The following is a 6,000-nucleotide window of genomic DNA, read 5'->3' as shown; positions in this document are numbered from 1 at the left end:
AAATACTTTCTTGGGTTCCACTAAGGAGATATAAGCATGATGATTGCTAAAGTTAACCAATTGCCTTCTAGTGGAAACCTTTGCCCTTATATCACCAAGAACCTTGTCATGAGTGTGTCCACGAAGCTCAAGGTTCCTATCTCTTCTTGCTAGACGACGGGCCTCGATCTCCTCCTTGGTTCTTCTTGGCCTTGGAGGTATCACTTGATCAACTTGATCTTTTGGGTCCCCGTCTTGACCTTCAACTTGAGCTTCCTCAATTACTTGAGGTTGCTCATCCTCATGTGCTTGATCTTGAACAATATCCGGAGAAAGACAAGAGTTGATTGGATCCTCATTGGAGCCATCATGAATGCTTGGTTGATCTTGTCCTTGATCTTGTCCTTGATCTTGCACACAAGAGGGAGGATCTTGTTCTTTATCTTGGGTTGGTGCATCATTTGCTTCACTAGGTAGGGTTTGTTGATGTTGAGAAGATGAGGGCTCCACCGTGGTAGAGCATAGTTCTTCCCGAGACGCCACACCGTGTCCCTCAATGGGGCGGAAAAATCCCACACCCATTCTTACTGTGGCATCTTGAGGTATTTCATCACCTGCACAAACATCAACTTGCCCCACTTGGGAGCCATCATTTTCTTCGAACCTCACACTACAAGATTCAATGATAATCCCGGAGGCTATATCAAAGATTCTATAAGTGTGAGACTCGGCACCATAACCAACAAATATACCCTCCAAAGCTTTAGGAGCGAATTTAGATAAACGGACCCCTTTGATTTTGTAGAAACACTTACACCCGAACACCTTGAAGTATGAGATATTAGGCTTGTTCCCGGTGAGTATTTCATATGGAGTCTTGTTCAAGCCCTTGCGGAGGTAGAGCCGGTTGGAGGAGTGACAAGCGGTGGAGATGGCTTCGGCCCAAAAGTTATAGCGGGATTTATACTCCGCCATCATAGACCTTGCCATATCCATAAGAGTCCGGTTCTTCCTCTCCGCAACACCATTTTGTTGAGGGGTGTAAGCAGCGAAATATTGATAACGAATCCCCTCATCACTAAGAAAATCATTGAGTGTGTAGTTCTTGAACTCGGAGCCGTTGTCACTTCTTATCGCCATAATGAGGAGGTTGTGTTGGCGTTGCACCTTGGTAGCAAAGTCAATGAATATTTGTTGAGTCTCATCTTTCGTCTTGAGAAAGTAGACCCAAGTGTATCTTGAGTAGTCATCGACAATCACCAAGCAATGTTTCTTCGCACCAAGACTTGCATGAGTAACGGGACCAAAGAGATCCACATGAAGGAGCTCCAAGATCCTCTTGGAAGAGATAATGGTCTTGCTTGGATGCGGAGAGTCATGCATTTTGCCTTCAACACAAGCCCTACAAACACGATCTTTGGCAAAAGACACATTTTCCATTAGTCCCACAATATGGTTCCCCTTGTGAAGACTTTGCAAAGTTCTCATGTTGACATGGGCTAGGCGACGATGCCACAACCAACCCACGTCCGCCTTTCCGAATAGGCACATCGCACTTGTCGTGGTGGTCCCCGAAAAGTCCACCACATACAAGTTGTGTTCGCGATACCCAACGAATGCGAGAGTCTTGCTCCACAAGAGGACCACAATATCATTATCAATAAAGACGGCGAAACCCATCTTGCCAAGGGCGGAAATGGAAAGCAAATTGTAACCAAGGGTTTTGACAAGCATGACATCCACAAGAGTAATGTTGTGTGCAACCACAACCTTGCCAAAACCCAATACCTCGGATGTAGAATTATCGCCAAAGGAGACAGTGATATCATTTATGTTGGGCCTCAACTCCTTGACGAGGTTCTTGCTGCCGGTCATATGACTTGTACATCCACTATCAAGTACCCATTTTGAACCTCCGGCGGCATAGTCCTCGGAGGATTTAGCCATGAGGCAACTTTCTTCCTCCACTTGAATGACCTCATTGGGGGATTCACTTGGTGATGAAGAGCTAGTGGAGAGGGAGGCAAGAGCGACCAATCCATTAGAGGTTGCATCTTCTTCATCATCAACATCATCATCTCCGGAGGTGTACTCTTCTTGAGTTGATAGCACAATAGACGTGTCCAAGGAGGACCTTGCCATGAAGCAATGTGCATTCTTGATATGAGGATTCTCATTGGGAGAGTCAAAGAGAGATGAAGAGGGAATGTTGGTGGTGACGATGGCGGCCAATTCCTTTGAGCTTTCTTCATCTTCCTCACTACTAGAGCTTCCCACTTCATCGGAAGAATATTCTTCCCTTGTTACTAGCACAACTCTTGAGGGCCTCTTGCCCTTCTTGGTCTTGTTGTTGTAGAATTTCTTGTTGGGGGCTTTTGGATATTTGCCCTTTGTGTCTTTGCTCTTGTCCTTGGGAATGAGCCTCCCATTATGAAGCTCTCTATTCTCATAGGGGCATTCGGCAATGAAGTGGCGCTTGTCATCACAATTGTAGCATGATCTTGTCTTTGGACCAAAGCTAGTGAACCCACTTTTGTTGTTTCTCTTGATGTTGTCTTCCTTGGCCTTGGATGGATCAACCCAAAAGGACTTTGCATGGAAGGCCATGTGATCATGGTAGTGGCATTGCAAATCTTCCGGATAGGACATACTCCAAGATGCCCTATAGGATTCTTGAGGAATCACTTCTTCAACGGAGTTGACCGCCAAGGCAAGGTTGGAACCTTTTGACATCCCAAGTGCTCGATTGCGAGAATCATGAGAGGTTTCCTCAAGCACCTTGAGAGCTTGCATCTCGTGCACGACTTGTTGAGAGGTGAGAGAGGAATAGCATTCCCTCCCCACAAGAGTCTTGACATCAATGGGTACAAATGGCATCATGCATTCAATGTACTTCTCCTTGATCCAAGCGTCATTGATGTGGGTGGCACCAATAAGCCGGAAGGCATCGGCAACGGTAAGAAGTCTTCCATACATGTCTTCATGATCTTCATCCGGTAGCCTCAAGAACCCTTCGGCTTTATTCTTAAGAGCATTGTACTTGTTCCTCCTTGTGCTCTCACTTCCAATGCAACTAGCGGTCAAACCATCCCAAGCTTCCTTGGTGGTTGTGTAGTTCCGAACACGATGAAATTACTTTGTCCCCACACTGGTTTGAATCATGTGCAAGGCGGTGTTGTTGAGTTGACTATCAACCGCTTCTCTTCTAGTCAACTTGTCGGGGTTGAATGGCTTGAAGCCTTCCAAGATGATTCTCCAAAGTTCATTGGAGGCACTGCAAACATGAGAGCGGAACTCAAATTGCCAAGTATCAAAATTATCAATAGAAAACTTAGGTGGATCGCCCCGAATGTTCAAATGGGGATGGGGAACCGGTATATCGGGAGATAGAAAAGGTGGAGGTACTCGATTGTAGCTCTCACCCCCACTAGTTCCCCTAGGAGATGTAATGGGAGATTTGATAGTGTTTAAGTTATCACCTTCCACGGGTTTGGTAGATGAGGGTAATTCCGAAGCATCCCCCTCATCTAACGCACCCGTGTCCTTTACCTCTACACTAGGAGCCTTGGGAAGGGCCGGAGTCAAAAGCTCGGCAATCATCTTTTTCATGCTTTCCATTTGGGGTTCCATGGAGGACTTCAACGAATTGAAGTCTTCCATGGAGACCGTCTTGGCGGTCCCTTCCGAGGACTCCTCGTTCGGCATACTCTTAGGCGGTTAAGCCCGAAATAAGAGCCGAGGCTCTGATACCAATTGAAAGGATCGTATGCCGCACCTAGAGGGGGGGGGGGGTGAATAGGTGCTAACCAATTTTTAGTTCTTTTTCAATTTAGGCTTGACACAAAAGGTAAATTCTCTAGATATGCAACTAAGTGAATTTACCTATATGACAAGGCTAACAACTAAGCAAGATATAGCTAGGCAATATAAGAGATAGAATAGGATAGAGGTAACCGAGAGTGGAGCACGCGATGACACGGAGATGATTCCCGTAGTTCCCTTCCTTTGCAAGAAGGTACGTCTACGTTTGGAGGAGTGTGGTTGCTACGAAAGCCAAACCAACAGCCACGAAGGCTTCACTCAAATCTCCGGTGAGCAACGCCACGAAGGCCTAGCCCACTTCCACTAAGGGATTTCCTCGAGGCGGAAACCGGGCCTTTACAAGGTTCTTGGGGCACACATCCACAACCAAATTGGAGGCTCCCAAATCTGTTACAACACAACAATCAACAACAATACATCAACACAAATCAACTAGGGAACCAAATAGGAACACTAGCATGAGATCCCTCAAACAAGAGAGGGGGAAATGAAGAACACTTTGGTGAGGATGTAGATCGGTGTCTTCTCCTTCGAATCTCCAAAGATCAAGAGCTTTGGTTGGGGGAGGAAGGAGATCTTGCAAATCTTGTGTTCTTGAGGTGGCTCTAAAGGTGGTGAAGCTTGGCAGATTTTTCTTGCAATGATTGAGCAACCTGTCCCTTTGGAGAAGAAATCTATTTATATGGGTGGAGCTTTCAGATCTGACCGTTGGGGACGAATTTCACTTACACCGGAAGTTCCGGCCAGATGGCCTAAGTTCCGCTCCACCTAAGTACCGGCCATTTCGACCGGAACTTCCGCCGTCGATAATTTTCCTGCAAAACAAAAGAAGGGGCGGAACTTGGGCGGAACTTCCGGTGACCGGAAGTTCCGGCCATGTTCCGGCCAAGTTCCGGAAACTTGCGAAAACCTTACTCGACTATACTGAGCCACAAACTCGGAATTCCGGAACTTGCCCGGAAGTTGGGCGGAAGTTCCGCTGGGCGGAACTTCCGGCCAACTTCACCGGAACTTCCGGTCAGGAAGAAAAGAGCTGAGCCAGAACTGCGCTGAGAAGCTTCTGCTGAACAAGCCAGGGCGGAACTTCCGCCAGATAGGGCCGGAACTTCCGCCAGACATAGAAAACCTGCAGAACTTCAGAACAGCTATACCAATCCACCGATCCAACATAATTTTTGATAGCTTGTACCTGTCTACATCAACATACATAAAAATATACATAGTGTTGACGTCAAACACACAAAACCCAAACGGGCGGGAAATGTTCTTTCAATCCCACAAGATCCGATAATGAAGCACATGAGGAGAAGACAACCATCTAGCTACTGCTATGGACCCATAGTCCAGGGGTGAACTACTCACTCATCAATCCGGAGGCGACCATGGCGGTGTAGAGTCCTCCGGGAGATGATTCCCCTCTCCGGCAGGGTGCCGGAGGCGATCTCCTGAATCCCCCGAGATGGGATTGGCGGCGGCGGCGTCTCTGGAAGGTTTTCCGTATCGTGGCTCTCGGTACTGGGGGTTTCACGACGAAGACTTTAAGTAGGCGGAAGGGCAGAGTCGGAGGAGTCACGGGGGCCCCACACGCCAGGGCCGCGCGGGCCCCCCTGTAGGCCGCGCCGCCCTAGTGTGGCGGCGCCCCGTGGCCCCACTTCGTCTCCCCCTAGGTCTTCTGGAAGCTTCGTGTGAAAATAGGCCCCTGGGCGTTGATTTCGTCGAATTCCGAGAATATTTCCTTACTAGGATTTCTGAAACCAAAAATAGCAGAAAACATCAACTGGCTCTTCGGCATCTCGTTAATAGGTTAGTGCCGGAAAATGCATAATAATGACATATAATGTGTATAAAACATGTGAGTATCATCATAAAAGTAGCATGGAACATAAGAAATTATAGATACGTTTGAGACGTATCATCCAGCTGTAATTTGTTCACCCATCATGTTATTTATCTTTATGGAGAGACACCTCTAGTGAATTGTGGATCCCGATCCTTTCCTTTAAACTGATAAATTCAACCACTGCAATCATGTTCTATTTACTTACTGCAAGCACTGTTCTCTTTAATTACTGCAAACATATCCTTCCACTCGATACGTTTAATCCTTTGTGTTCAGCAAAACCGGTGAGATTTACAACCTCACTGTAAGTTGGGGCAAAGTATTTTGGTTCTGTTGTGTCAGGTTCCACGTTGTTGCTG

This window comes from Lolium perenne, chromosome 3 (assembly GCF_019359855.2).
Source record: "Lolium perenne isolate Kyuss_39 chromosome 3, Kyuss_2.0, whole genome shotgun sequence".
NCBI lineage: Eukaryota > Viridiplantae > Streptophyta > Magnoliopsida > Poales > Poaceae > Lolium > Lolium perenne.
The sequence above is the reverse complement of the archived record's forward strand: the minus strand, read 5'-3'. Positions refer to the sequence as shown.